The sequence below is a fragment of the Callorhinus ursinus genome, unplaced genomic scaffold (assembly GCF_003265705.2).
Source record: "Callorhinus ursinus isolate GAN/ISIS: 27379988/994484 unplaced genomic scaffold, GSC_fseal_2.0 scaffold17, whole genome shotgun sequence".
NCBI lineage: Eukaryota > Metazoa > Chordata > Mammalia > Carnivora > Otariidae > Callorhinus > Callorhinus ursinus.
The window spans coordinates 8,913,253-8,929,756 of record NW_027397079.1 but is presented as its reverse complement, the minus strand read 5'-3'; positions in this window follow the sequence as shown (position 1 = coordinate 8,929,756).

The following is a 16,504-nucleotide window of genomic DNA, read 5'->3' as shown; positions in this document are numbered from 1 at the left end:
CTTCTTTAAGATGATGATCATAGTGAACTAATCACGCTCGTTATGTGTCAGGAAATCTTTGAGTAATTTTAGGTTAATTGATACATTTTACTGTTACAATCACTGTTAGGTAAGAACTGATATTATTCTGTTTTTATAGCTGAGGAAATTGAGATCAAAGGAGATGAACTACTTGCCCCAAATCACACAGAAGGTAAGGGGCAGGGCCAGGGTATAATCTTCTCAAAGATCCACTCAGCTCTGCTTTGAATAGACTTTAGGCTAACCGTATATCATATAAACATGTAGGAAAAACCTTTACTCTCCCGAATCCTGAACTGGATTTAAAAAACTATACTTATTGATCAGATAGCACCTATAGGAGTTTAATCCCCTGACTAGGATGACCAAGTTACCATCATCGTTATTAGCATAATTATATAACACAGATTTTTAGCAATATTAAAACTACACATTATATGCAACCACAAAAAAACTACTTGGTTTTTTTTCAACTTTAACCCAGTGTCTCAATCTGACATCTAAAGTGCAATGAATTATTTGTGCTTGGAATGTTTGCTTAAATTTGTTGATACCATTAAAATATTTTAAACACAGGCAGTTACAAGTTATTTAAAGAATTTTATATAATTATTTAAAAATCTCACGAATGAGTTTATGCGGTCATTTGGCGCTCACGCACTTTTGAACATCAGACTTCGTGCTACAGAAAGGGACCTGTCTTGTTACCCACCACAGTTCCCTTCCAGCAGGTATATCTGATCTTTATGTTATTACCTGTCCTTTGTTTCTATATACCATAACTTTAAGTATATATTTGAACATCTATGCTTTATTCCAATTCATTTAAATCATGTCTCCCTATTTCTCCATTCTAGCAATACTTTTCTGGTCTCCTAGCTTCCTCCAAAAACCCCTCCTAGATTTTGTCAGTTATTTCTTTATTTTTACATTAGCATGTTAGTAGCCATTTAATTCTATTTGTAGGTGTACTTTCTTCATGGTTTATCTATAGCTTGATTTTGAAAGTGGAAAAACCAACAAAATAGCATCTGAATGACTGTGTGTGGTAAATGCTGTTCTCCTCAGAGCCAAGTGAGGTGCCAGGATTCCATTTTCTTCATTTTAAGTCCAACCTCATTGCTGGATTGCCTCCAAGAGACTATTCCTAGGTCAAGGTCGAAATAATTATCTTTTCTTATATTCCTTCAATTACAATTAAAATTATGACCTGTTTTAAACAGCTTTATATGTGTACCATGATTTTCATATATGGCTTTTGATTTTCCTGGAGTGTCTAACTGTGCCCAGCTGGGGAAGCCAGGCACTCCCTTACGACCTCTTCCAGCTCGAAGCTCTGCTGCCTTGAAGGAAGGGTGATGCTGGCAAATTTCCTTTTACCCTCTCTAATGCTTCCAAACTTGTATTCATTCTTTTACTTACTGGGCACTTCTCCTCTGAAACCTGGATTTCTCCAAAGGCCCTCCCATCCCTGGGGGTCTGGCCAAGTCAGCATTCTGCATGTGCTCCCAGACCACGGCTGTGAAGGGCTGGGGCCATTCACAGATTCTGCAGCCCACATAGAGATCTGTCCACCTGTTACCTGACACACACCTATGGGAAGGGGGCAGGACTCCTCCTGGATTCCCTGGATCCGAGGAGTCCCAGAGGCATTTTGCTCATGAACAGATGCTGATGTTTAGTTTTTTGAAGGGGACAAAAATGACAGATATCTAAAGCTGCCATGATGCTGACTTCCCTTGGTGGCCATTCTTTTCTAATGAGAAATGAGCCACTGCTGCCAGGCAGTGTGATTAGAGGCATCTGGAGTTCAGGGTTTTAAAGGGCATCTACTAAGATACTCACATCTCAATTCTCCGGGTCCCATTCCTGCTCTGTTAAGGATTTGACTTTGGCATAGGGGACTTGCTGGAGCTAAGAATTTTTGTAGGATAGAGTGATTTTGCGGATGGACTATGACGGTTCTATGCCTATCGCTGGGGACATCTGGAAATAGAGCACGGACTCTTGGCCAGATAAATCAATAGGTTAACGAATGATTTAAGACATGCTGTTAAAAGTCTGGAACTCCTTGGTGGGACCCAGACTGGTGTGTTTATTGATGGCTTATATCTGGCATAACTGGGTTATGCAGTCTGATTTGGCTAGATGACTCTAAGGGAATGGAAGGCCCTGCTGGAATATTTAGGAAGCTCTCTTAAGACCACATTTGCTCAAATCTTAGAGGCTCAGTCCACACACAAAGCATGACCTTGTGCGAATAAGAAGGACCCTAGCAGCTATGCGTGGAAGTTTCTTGAGCCTGATGCTTGCTTACATTCTCTTTCTCCTACTGTACTATATCCTTTGTCTTTATTAAAAGCCTTTCATGAATTTTGTGGAATCTTGTGAATCCTTTCAGTCATCCGATGTTGTTATAAATATCGCAGGACTTAATCTTCTCTGAATCTTCTCTACTCTTACGATTTAGTCTCGAGCCCAGCGCTTCATTCCATCTGCTCTCCGCTTGCAGGAAGTAGGGCCTCCTTCGGTGCTGGCAAGGAGGATCTTGGGCTTTCAGATTTTGTCCTTAGTTGGTGATTAATCATCCTGGGCCTATCATTATGTCTTTTCACTGAATTGATGGCACTCGGTCAGGGCCACCCAATTCAGTAATCTGTTCCCCCCTCCTCCGGCCCAGATGTTGCCCGAGCAGGTGTCTTCCCTTCCCCGGTTATCCCATCCGGGTCCGCTGAGGAAGAACGTTTTCACAACCGCACTATTGCAGTCCTGGGCTATCCGTTCTCCATCCACCACTGGCAAGAGTCCTTAATGCCAAACTTCTGTCGATTGATTCATATCCAAATCTCATTTTAGAAACTGTTTCCCTGTGAGAAACAGACAGACGAGCCAATAAGCAACAGATACTCAGAGCAGCCTGGGGAGGCGGGCGTTGGCTTAAGAAAGGAGGTGTGGACTACCACGGCACCGCTGCATCTTTTCTTACCTGTCTATGCACTGAGGAAGTATTATTATTATTTTCAAGTATACTTGACATACAGTACCCTATTAGTTTCAGGTGTACATCATAGTGATTCCATATTTTTATGCGTCACGAAATGATCCCGATAGGGCCTTGGGTCACCACACAAAGTTATTACCATATCACGGACCATATTCCCCATGCTGCGCATTACATCCTCACGACTTGTTTATTTTATAGCTAGAGGTTTTTACCTCTCGACCCCCCTTCACGAATTTCGCTTGCCTGTCAACCCGTCCTCTTTCTGGTAACCAACAGTTTCCTCTCTCTTCCTGTTTTGTTTTCTTTGTTTTGCTTTTTAAATTCCATATGGAAGTGAAATCATATGGTATTTGTCTGAATAACGTATTTCACTTAGCATGATACAGTCTAGGCCCATATTTTTAACAGTCAATATGTTTTTAGGAGGAAGGTAAGGCAAACGTATGTGTTTATTATCTGGAAGTGGAAGCCATTTTTTTAAACCTTTTGTTTGATATTGACTTGCTAAGCCACACCATTATTCTATATTCCAATTAATTTCGCAATTTATCCCTGGAAAGGAATATTTCAGACAAAGTAAGTAACACCACAAACTAATCAAATACTCAAACATTCATTCAAATAGAAATCAGTATTACCCATGACCTAAAAACACAAACTGCTAAATGAATAATTCAATATATTTCCTCAAGAATATGAAATTGTTCTAGCCAGCGTAAATGAATTTAAATAGGACTTAAAGCCTTCCTGAGGTCAGGATTTTTTTCCTTTTGTGAAGCAAGCAGAAAATAATCATCACCTTAGTTATTTTTAATATTAATTTTTAATTATATTCTTTATTGAAGAAGCTGGAAGTGTGGATCAACCACTCAGAGATGTGTTTGAGCAGGAAGTTCTATAAAGTCAGCCTTTCTGGGGTCACAGTAGGTGAAGAGGTGTGAGCAACATCTGCTCAACCTTAGTTAGTGGGGAGCTTACTCAGCGCTACCTTAAGGTGGCAGAGTGGTCCTTCTGAGACTGATGAGTATGACCATGTGAACCTGCTCTCAAGACTCCTGGTGACATGGCAGTGCCCAGTAACCCAGCAATTATAAATCAGTGAATGTATTCTAAGGAAGTAATTGGAACTGCACACAGAAACGTGTGATTCATGATCACTGATAGAATACTGAAAATAAACAAGCAGTGGGGGCTGGATAAATAAATTATGGTTCATAATTATGATAGAATAATGTGCAGGTATTAAATACATTATAGGAGAGAAAATACTTCCCCTATTCCTAATTAATGTAAATTAGCTCTGAAAATATTTATTTACACATATACCTTTGAAATGTTTCCTTTGAAGCCTTATATTTAGCCTTAACATACATTTTCCAGTTTCCTTAACTCTTCTTACTTGAGTCTCGTGATAAGCTTGTTGTTGTTGCTATCACACCCACTGACTTTTGCCAGAAACACTTTTTCAGGATTTGATAATATCCTGAATAGTACTGGTATACAAAAATACCTGATAAAAGGTTATTTATTTGAAGTCATTGCTAAACAGATCCTGCCATGTGAATTTAGCTGATTTAAAACCTGTGAAAATAAACAGGCTCTGCCAACGCCAGGGAGCATTTTATTTTCAAGTTTCTATGAATATTGTACAGGTCATGGAAAGGGAAGAAAACAATGAAAATCCACAATCAGAAAAATTCTGAACCCTTTCAGAGTTTAATTCCTTCTAAAGCCCAGTAACTGATAGTTTTTACCTATCTTCCAAATGAGGAAACTGTTGGAGGGAAACATTCTATTTCTCCTCGAATAGAAAATAATGGGAATTTTTTTCTTTTAGTAAAATGATTTGGTGTTAACTGCTAGCATTTTTTTTTTGTTTTGTTTTTTGTTTTTGGTTTTTTTTGAGAGGAAGGTGGGGGAGAGGCAGACGGAGAGGGAGAAAGAGAATCTCAAGCAGACTCCATGCCCAACACAGAGCCTGACACAGGGCTTGATCTCACAACCCTGATATATGACCTAAGCAGAAATAGAGTCAGTCACTTAACTGACTGAGCCACCCAGGCACCTCTGTTAGCATTTTGACTATCTGCATGAGACTAATTATCTCACTCTTATGTTTTATATAATTGTATGTAAAACAATATGTAATCATATGTTATAGAATACATAATAATACCTAATAGTGTATCCTTCATATCCAATGAAGTTCATGAAAAGTGAAGTAAAAAAATTCGAGTGTTATTGTCTGTTCCAGGTCTTTCTCAGATTATAGAGACCTACATGTTCCATTCCGATCTTTAGTTCAAACTTGGATTGCAGCTAGAGAAAATTTTGTCAGCATTTGTTCTCAGTCCCCTTACTTTATTATTTTTCTGGATTCATAGATAGCATATGGATTTTTGGCTTATGTTAGGAAAATGGCAAGTGAGTCTTAGTGTTTTTTTCAATGACTAGCTTTATAATACTGTGTTCTATTGGCCATCAGCCAAAGAAGGTTTAACACAAACAGTGTTAAATCAAGGTAGTTACTCCCTTGGGTATCTCTACTATATAATTTTTTCTCCCAGTTATACAAGTCAGAAGTTTCTAGCTCGTAAATTCTTTTCATCATATTGGATTTGTTTATAGTTCATCTTAGCTATGTGCTGAACTAATTTTAAAAATCACATGGATTTTACCACACATTTAAAGTAGAGTTAATACCTATTCTTCTCAAACTATTCCAAAAATAGGTAAAGAAGGAAAACTTCCAAATCCATTCTATGAGGCCAGCATTACCCTGATACAAAAACCAGATAAAGACTCCACTGAAAAAAGAACTAAAGGCCAATATTCCTGATGAACATAGATGCAAAATCCTCAACAAAATACTAGCAAACTGAATCCAACAATCCAAAACAAAATCCAATTTAAAAAAAGAATCACTCACCACACTCAAGTGGGATTTATTCCTGGGTTGTAAGGGTGGTTAAATATTTACAAATCAATCAACATGATACATCACATCAATAAGAGAAAGGATAAGGACCATATGATCATTTTGATGGGTGTAGAAAAAGCAATTGACAAAGTACAACATCCATTCAAGATAAAAACCCTCAGAAAAGTAGGTTTAGAGGGAATATAATAACAACATAATAAAGGCCATATATGAAAAACCCACAGCTAACATCATCCTCAAGGGGGAAAAACTGACCCCCGAGGTCAGGAATAAGACAAGGATGTCCATTCTTACCACTTTTATTCAACATACTATTGGAAGTCTTAGCCACAGCAATCAGGCAACAAAAAGAAATAAAAGGTATCCAAATTGGTAAAGAAGAAGTCAAACTTTCACTATTTGCAGATGACCTGATACTTTATGTAGAAAACCTGAAAGATTGCACCCTAAAACTGCCAGAAATGATAAATGAATTCAGTAAAGTCACAGGATAAAATCAACCTACAGAAATCTGTTGCATTTCTATACACTGATAATGAAGCAGCAGAAAGAAAAATTAAGAAAATAATCTCATTTACAATTGTATCAAAAATAATGAGATGCCAAGGAATAAACCTATGCAAAGAAGTGCGACTTGTATTCTGAAAATTATAAAACACTGATGAAAGAAATTGAAGACAACACAAAACAATGGAAAGACATTGCATATTCATGGATTGGAGGAACAAATATTATTATTCTACCTATTCTACCCAAAGCAATCTACATATTCAAAGCAATTCCTATCAAAATACCAACAGCATTTTTCACAGAACTAGTACAAAAAATCCTAAAATTTGTATGGAATCACAAAGACTGCAAATAGCCAAAGCAATCTCGAAAAAGAAAAGCAAAGTTGGAGGCATCACAATTTCAGACTTCAGGTTATATTACAAAGTTGTAGTGATCCAAACAGTGTGTTACTGGCATAAGAATGGACACATAGATCAATGGAACAGAATAGAAAGCCCAGAAAAAAACCCCACAATTATTTGGTCAATTAATCTTTGACAAAACAGGGAAGAATATCCACTAGGAAAAAGGCAATCTCTTCAACAAACTGGAGTTGAGAAAACTGGACAGAAACATGCAAAAGAAAGAAATTGGATGACTTTATTACACCATACAAAAAAATAAATTCAAAATGGATAAAGACCTAAATGTGAGACCCGAAACCATTAAATCTGAGAAGAGACCACGGGCAGTAATTTCTCTGACATTGGCCATCACAACGTTTTTCTAGACAGGTCCCTGTGGGAAGGAAACGAGCAAAAATAAAGTATTAGGATTACATCAAAATAAAAGCTTATGCACAACAAAGAAACAATCAACAAAACTAAAAGGCAACCTTTGGAATGGGAGAAGATATTTGCAGATGACATACTTGGTAAAGGGTTAGTATCCAAAATATATAAAAAAACTTATCAAACTCAACACCCCCAAAATAAATAATCCAATTAAAAAATGGGCAGAAGACATGAACAGACATTTCTCCAAAGATGACATCCAGATGGCTACCAGACACATGAAAAGATGTACAACATTACTTATCAGGAGGGATATGCAAATCAAAACACTATAGTGATCTATCACGTCACACCTGTCAGAATGGCTAAAATAAAAAACATAAGAAACAACAGGTGTTGGTGAGGATATGGAGAAAAAGGCACCCTCTTGTACCATTGGTGGTAATCCAAACTGGTGCAGCTACTCTGGAAAACAGCATGAAGTTTCCTCAAAAAGTTAAAAATAGAACTACCATACAATTCAGCAATTGCACTACTGGGTATTACCCAAGAATACAAAAACATTTGGCCCTGGGCTTTTGTTCGTTGGGAGATTTTTGATTACTGTTTCAATTTCCTTAGTGGTTATACGTCTGTTCAGGTTTTCTATTTCTTCCTGGTTCAGTTTTGGTAGTTGATGCGTCTCTAGGAATGTATCCATTTCTTCCAGATTATCTAATTTGCTGGCATAGAGTTGCTCATAATACGTTCTTATCATTGTTTGTATTTCTTTGGTGTTGGTTGTGATCTCTCTTCGTTCATTCATGATTTTGTTGATTTGGGTCATTTCTCTTTTCTTTTTGATAAGTCTGGCCAGGGGTTTATCAATCTTGTTAATTCTTTCAAAGAACCAGCTCCTAGTTTCATTGATCTGTTCTACTGTTCTTTTGGTTTCTAGTTCATTGATTTCTGCTCTGATCTTTATTTTTTCTCTTCCCCTGCTGGGTTTCGGTTTTATTTGCTGTTCTTTTTCCAGCTCCTTTAAGTGTAGGGTTAGGTTGTGTACTTGAGACCTTTCTTGTTTCTTGAGAAAGGCTTGTATTGCTATATACTTTCCTCTTAGGACCAACTTTGCTGCATCCCAAAGATTTTGAACAGTTGCATTTTCATTTTCATTGGTTTCCATGAATTCTTTTTAATTCTTCTTTAATTTCCTGGTTGACCCATTCATTCTTTAGTAGGATGCTCTTTAGCTTCCATGTATTTGAGTTCTTTCCAACTTTCCTCTTGTGATTGAGTTCTAGTTTCAAAGCATTGTGGTCTGAAAATATGCAGGGAATGATCCCAATCTTTTGGTACCCGTTGAGACCTGATTTGTGGCCTAGGATGTGATCTATTCTGGAGAATGTTCCATGGGCAGTAGAGAAGAATGTGTTATTCTGTTGCTTTGGGATGAAATGTTCTGAATATATCTGTGAAGTCCATTTGGTCCAGTGTGTCATTTAAAGTCTTTATTTCCCTGTTCATCTTTTGCTTAGATGATCTGTCCATTTCAGTCAGGGGGGTGTTAAAGTCCCCCACTATTATTGTACTGTTGTTGATGTGTTTGTTTGCTTTTGTTTTTAATTGCCTTATATAATTGGCTGCTCCCATGTTCGGGGCATAGATATTTACAATTGTTAGATCTTCTTGTTGGATAGACCCTTTAAGTAGGATATAGTGTCCTTCCTCATCTCTTATTACAGTCTTTGTTTCAAAATCTAATTTGTCTGATTTAAGGATTGCCACCCCAGCTTTCTTCTGGTGTCCATTAGCATGGTAAATGGTTTTCCACCCCCTAACTTTCAATCTGGGGGTGTCTTTGGGTCCAAAATGAGTCTCTTGCAGACAGCATATGGATGGGTCTTGTTTTTTAATCCAATCTGATAGCCTGTGTCTTTTGATTGAGGCATTGAGCCCATTTACATTCAGGGTAACTATTGAAAGATATGAATTTAGTGCCATTGTATTCCCTGTAAGGTGACTGTTACTGTATATTGTCTGTGTTCCTTTCTGGTCTACGTTACTTTTAGGTTCTCTCTTTGCTTAGAAGACCTCTTTCAATATTTCTTGTAGGGCTGATTTCGTGTTTGCAAATTCCTTTAGTTTTTGTTTGTCCTGGAAGCTTTTTATCTCTCCTTCTATTTTTGATGACAGCTTAGCTGGATATAGTATTCTTGGCTGCATATTTTTCTCGTTTAGTGCTCTGAAGATATCATGCCAGTCCTTCCTGGCCTGCCAGGTCTCTGTGGATAGGTCTGTTGCCAGTCTAATGTTTCTACCATTGTAGGTTACAGATCTCTTCTCCCGAGCTGCTTTCAGGATTTTCTCTTTGTTTCTGAGATTCATAAGTTTTACTATTAGATGTCAGGACGTTGACCTATTTTTATTGATTTTGAGAGGGATTCTCTGTGCCTCCAGGATTTTGATGCCTGTTTTCTTCTGCAAATTAGGGAAGTTCTCTGCTATAATTTGCTCCAATATACCTTCTGCTTCTCTCTCTCTTTCTTCTTCTTCTGGGATCCCAATTATTCTAATGTTGTTTCATCTTATGATATCGTTTATCTTTCTTTTTCTCGGTTTCTTTATTTTCCATCATTTGGTCTTCTATATCACTGATTCTCTCTTCTGTTTCATTTATCCTAGCAGTTAGCGCCCCCATTTTTATTGCACTTCATTAATAGCCTTTTTGATTTCGACTTGGTTAGATTTTAGTTCTTTTATTTCTCCAGAAAGCATTTCTCTAATAACTTCCATGCTTTTTTCAAGCCCAGCTAGTATCTTTAAAAATCATGATTCTGAACTCTAGGTCTGACATTGTATTAATGTCCATATTGAGTAGGTCCCTGGCAGTTGGTACTACCTCTTGTTCCTTTTGTTGAGGTGATTTTTTTTCTGTCTTGTCATTTTGTCCAGAGGAGAATAGATAAATGAGAGAACAAAATGCTAACCGGGTAAGAATGTCCCTAGAAAATATACTCTAAACAAATCAGAAAAGACCTGAAGCCGGGGAAAAGAAAGGGAGAGAAAGAAAACGAAAACGAAAAAGATAAAGATAAAAACAAACAAAAACAGAACAAAACAAAACAAAACAGAAAAAGAATATGATCAAATATGATCAGGCTGGTGCATAGGTCAGTGCCACACACTAGATTTTGGGTGTATTTTGTTCTGTTAGAAGAAAGTGCCTCCCAAAATTTTAAAGAAAGAAAAACTTACATACATACAAAAATAAGGATTAATATGATGAAGGGATGGATTATGACTGTAAAGATGAAAATTATGAAAGATTTTATAAAAGGAATTGATAAGAAGTTGGTAGAAAGAAGAGGATTTAAAAAAAAAGGGAGAGAATGTGATCAGGCAGGAGACTAATACAAAGCCATACACTAGAGATTTAGGGTATATTTTGATCTGTTAGAAGAAACTGTACCCCAAAATTTTAAAGAGAGAACAACTTATGTATACCAAAAATAAGGGTATATGAAGGGATAGAATATGACTCTAAATATGGAAAATAAAAAACATTTTTTTAAAAAAGGAATTGATAAAGTGTTGGTTGAAATAGGGAAAAAGAAAAATTAAAAAAAAACAGTTTAAAAAAATTAACTTTGACAGACTAAATAATCATGGGGAAAAAGCCATGAATTCTATGTGCAGGGCCAGATGGCTTCCCAGGGGAATGCTACCAAACATTTAAAGAAGAATTAATACCTATTCTTCTGAAACTGTTCCAAAAAATAGAAATGGAAGGAAAACTTCCAAACTCATTTTATGAGGCCACCATTACCTTGATCCCCAAAACAACGACCCCATGAAAAAGGAGAATTATAGACCAATGTCCTTGATGAACATGGATGCAAAAATTCTCACCAAAATACTAGCCAATAGGATATAGCAGTTCATTAAAAGGATTATTCACCATGACCAAGTGGGATTTATCCCTGGGCCGCAAGGTTGGTTCAACATCCAGAAATCAATCAATGTGATACCATACATTAATAAAAGAAAAAACAAGAACCATATGATCCTCTCAATAGATGCAGAAAAAGCATTTGACAAAGTACAGCATCCTTTCTTGATCAAAACTCTTCAGAGTATAGGGATAAAGGGTACATACCTCAATATCATAAAAGACATTTATGAAAAACACACAGTGAATGTCATTCTCAATGGGGAAAAACTGAGAGCTTTCCCACTAAGGTCAGGAACACGGCAGGGATGTCCACTATCACCATTGCTATTCAACATAGTATTAGAAGTCCTAGCCACAGCAATCAGATAACAAAAAGAAATCAAATGCATCAGAATTGGCTAAGAAGAAGTCAAACTCTCACTGTTTGCAGATGATATGATACTTTATGTGGAAAACCCAAGAGACTCCACCCCAAAACTGCTAGAACTCATACAGGAATTCAGTAAAGTGGCAGGAGATAAAATCAATGCACAGAAATCAGTGGCATTCCTATACACCAACAGCAAGACAGAAGAAAGAGAAATGAAGGAGTCAATCCCATTTACAGTCACACCCAAAACCATAAGATACTTAGGAATAAATCTAACCAAAGAGGCAAAGGATCTGTACTCAGAAAACTATAAAATACTCGTGAAAGAAATTGAGGAAGACACAAAGAAATGGAAACATGTTCCATGCTCATGGATTAGAAGAACAAATATTGTGAAGATGCCATTGCTACCTAGAGAAATCTACACATTCAGTGCAATCCCTACCAAAATACCATCCACTTTTTTCAAAGAAATGGAACAAATAATCCTAAAATTTGGATGGAACCAGAAAAGACCCTGAATAGCCAGAGGAATGTTGAAAAAGCAAAGCAAAGCTGGCGGCATCCCAATTCCGGACTTCCAGCTCTATTACAAAGCTGTCATCATCAAGACAGTATGGTACTGGCATAAAAACAGACACACAGATCAATGGAATAGAATTGAGGGCCCAGAAATGGGCCCTCAACTCTATGGTCAACTAATCTTTGACAAAGCAGGAAAGAATGTCCAATGGAAAAAAGACAGTCTCTTCAACAAATGGTGTTGGGAAAATTGGACAACCACATGCAGAAGAATGAAACTGAACCATTTCCTTACACGACACACAAAAATAGACTCAAAATGGTTGAAAGACCTCAATGTGAGACAGGAGCCCATCAACATCCTAAAGTTGAACACAGGCAGCACCCTCTTCGACCTCAGCCACAGCAACTTCTTCCTAGCAACATCGCCAAAGGCAATGGAAGCGAGGGCAAAAAGGAACTATTGGAACTTCATCAAGAAGTTTTTTGCACAGCAAAAGGAACAGTCAACAAAAGTAGAAGACAACCCACAGAATGGGAGAAGATATTTGAAAATGACATATCAGATAAAGGGCTAGTATCCAAAATCTATAAAGAAGTTTTGAAACTCAACACCCGATGAACAAATGATCTAATCAAGAAATGGGCAGAAGACATGAATAGACATTTTTCCAAAGAAGACATCCAAATGGCCAACAGACACATGAAAAAGTGCTCAACATCACTCAGCATCAGGGAAATCCAAATCAAAACCTCAATGAGACATCACCTCACACTAGTCAGAATGGCTAAAATTAACAAGTCAGGAAATGACAGATATTGGCGGGGATGCGGAGAAAGGCAAACCCTCCTACACTGTTGGTGGGAATGCAAGCTGGTGCAGCCACTCTGAAAAACAGTATGGAGGTTCCTCAAAAAGTTGAAAATAGAGCTACCATACGACCCAGCATTTGCACTACTGGGTATTTACCCCAAAGATTCAAATGTAGGGATCCGAAGGGGTACGTGCACCCCGATGTTTATAGCAGCAATGTCCACAATAGCCAAACTGTGGAAAGAGCCAAGATTGTCCATCAATAGATGAATGGATAAAGAAGACGTGAGATACACACACACACACACACACACACACACACACACACACACACACACACAATGGAATATTATGCAGCCATCAAAAGGAATGAAATCTTGTCATTTGCAACAACGTGGATGGAACTGGAGGGTATTATGTTGAGCGAAATAAGTCAATCAGAGAGAGACATGTATCATAAGATCTCACTGATATGAGGAATTCTTAATCTCAGGAAATAAACTGAGGGTTGCTGGAGTGGTGGGGGGTGGGAGGGATGGAGTGGCTGGGTGATAGACACTGGGGAGGGTATGTGCTATGGTGAGTGCTGTAAATTGTGTAAGACTGTTGAATCACAGACCTGTACCTCTGAAACAAATACATTATATGTTAAAAAGAAGAAGATAACAGGAGGTGAAGAATGAAGGGTGGAAATTGGAGGGGGAGATGAACCATGAGAGACTATGGACTCTGAAAAACAAAGTGAGGGTTCTCGATGGTAGAGGGGGGGAGATGGGTTAGCCTGGTGATGGGTATTAAAGAGGGCACATACTCCATGGAGCACTGGGTGTTATACGCAAACAATAAATCATGGAACATACATCAAAAACTAATGATGTAATGTATGGTGATCAACATAACATAAAAAAATACAAAAACATTAATTCAAAGGGGTACATGCACCCCTATGTTTATAGCAGTATTATTGCAATAGCTAAGATATGGAAGCAGCCCAAGGGTCCATTGATTTATGAATGGATAAAGAAATGTGGTGTGTGTGTGTGTGTGTGTGTGTGTGTGTGTGTGTGTGTGTGTGTAGGAATATTTCTCAGCCATAAACAAGAATGAAATCTTATCATTTGCAATGACATGGATGGAGTTAGAGAGTAAAATGCTAAGTGAAATCAGTCAGAGAAAGACAAATACCATATGATTTCACTCATATGTGGAATTTAAGAAACAAAAGAAATGAGTAAAGGGAAAAAAAGAAAGAGAGAGAGAGGGAAAGCGAGAAACAGTCTCTTAACCATAGAGAGCAAACTGTTTCAGAGGGGAGGTGGGTGGGAGGGATGGTGAAGTAGGTGATGGGATTAAGGAGTGCACTTGTTTATGTGATGAGCACCAGGTGATTAAAAGAAAAACTTAAAAAAAAATCACATAGGTTCTATCTTTAAAATTAAATCATCAGATGTAATATGTATAAAACATTATCAATATGCTCTTTACTCTATCAAACATATGGCACAGAGTGTGGATACTAGTAGCACCCAACAAATAGTTGATAAGTTGATAAAGGGAATAATATACTGAGAAGACAATATTAAAAAATTTCAGGAGTTATTGCCTGTTTTTTATTTGCTTTAAGGCTATAAGGGATGATGAGATGGATATGTTGGTTAGTTTGATTGCAGTAATCATTTCACTATGTGTGTGTGTATTAACTCACCACGATATATATCCTCAATATACATAATTTTTATTAAAATAATAATAACAGGGCGCCTGGGTGGCTCAGTCGGTTAAGCGATTGCCTTCAGCTCAGGTCATGATCCTGGAGTCCCAGGATCGAGGCCCACGTCGGGGTCCCTGCTCAGCGGGGAGTCTGCTTCTCCCTCTGACCCTTCTCCCTCTCATGTGCTCTCTCTCTCTCTCTCAAATAAATAAATAAATAAAAATCTTTAAAAAAAATAATAATAACAATGATAAAACAACTGAGAAAAAAAGAATGAACAATATCATTTAAGAGTTGGCAAGTGAAAAATAAGATATTTGTTCTTTAATGTTGTCAGAAACAAACAGGACATACAGAATTTGAATTATAGTTTGAGACTTTGTAAATGAATGGTTGCCTCAAACTATGGAACGTCACAAATGGTATTAAAATATTATAAATATGTAGAGTCACATACAACAGCAACAATGTACAGGAACCAGAAACATTTTAAAGGAACTTACTTTTAATAATAATTTCTAAGATCACTATTATTAAGTGGCAGTAACAATAGAAGTGCAATTGAAACAATAATAAAACTGTTAATAAATAATGGCAACCCTGTGATGAGAAGCAAAAATAAAGTCCCCTTTCATATCCTACAGGCTTTCATTTAGTTTTATTAAATTATTACAAAAATGACAAAAACATCTTTTTCAATTTAGTTATATTTTGACACTGGTAGCATTTGTATAATTTGTTTTTATATGTAAGATTTTAGGAAAGTATCATTTTTAAATTTTGTGATTACTGTAGAAGATAGGAACCATTATCTATTCTAAGCTCTAAGACACTTATCATGCATTCAATCATGTATTCATTCATTCAAGGCACACATTAATACATATATGTACTTACTTTGTGCGACATTGGTTAAACAACCATAAATAAGGTAACTACAGACCCTGGTCTCAGCTGACAATTATGTAGGGAAGACAGGCATAAACAAATCCAATAAATAAAATCTGATAAATAAAATGTGATACAGAGGAGCGCAGATGTTATAAGAACAGATAGTGGGAGTGGGGTCCTAATCTATTTTATTTATTTAGTTATTTTATTTATTTATTTATTTATTTATTTGACAGAGAGAGAGGTAGCTAGTGCAGGAACACAAGCAGGGGGAGTGGGAGACGGAGAAGCAGGCTTCCCGCTGAGCAGGGAGCCCAATGTGGGACTGGATCCCAGGACCCTGGGATCATAACCTGAGCCAAAGGCAGACGCTTAATGACTGAGCCACCCAGGCACCCCCTAATCTATTTTAAGACTTAGGGAAGACCATTCTGTTTATGTGACAGTTAGATTGACTTGGAGGGTGAGTAGAAGTTATTGTCTGAAGAGGAAAAGAAAGTGAAAAGATACATGTTTCAGGTAGAGGTGGTTGATTTTTTATTTTGGGCCAAACAAGCAAAATGCTTACCAAATCCACAAGGAGTGCATATGCTAAAAAGGGAAACATGAAAACAGATTAAGAAAGGCAAGCACAACCAGAGAACTAAAGTATACTAGCTTTTGCTAGATTTCTGAATTGTAAGGGGAGAGAGATGGCAGAAAAGGCTGAAGAAATACGCAATGGGTTGTTGTTTTGTTTGTTTTTGTTTTTTGACATTAGAAGATTTTGAAAGCCATATTGGGGGATTTGGACTTTAACATGGGGACAATGGATGGATAACCATGCAAGGTTTCTGCATGGAATGACAACATTTGAGAGTACACAGATTGGCTTCATGGAGAGTAAGACTCGGGGCAGAGAGACCAATTCAAATGAGGGGGAAGAAGTCAAAGTGAGAAATGAAGGATGGAAAGGAGTTGACATATTGAACAACTACTTGAATGAAGTAGTAATGGACTCGGTCATTGAT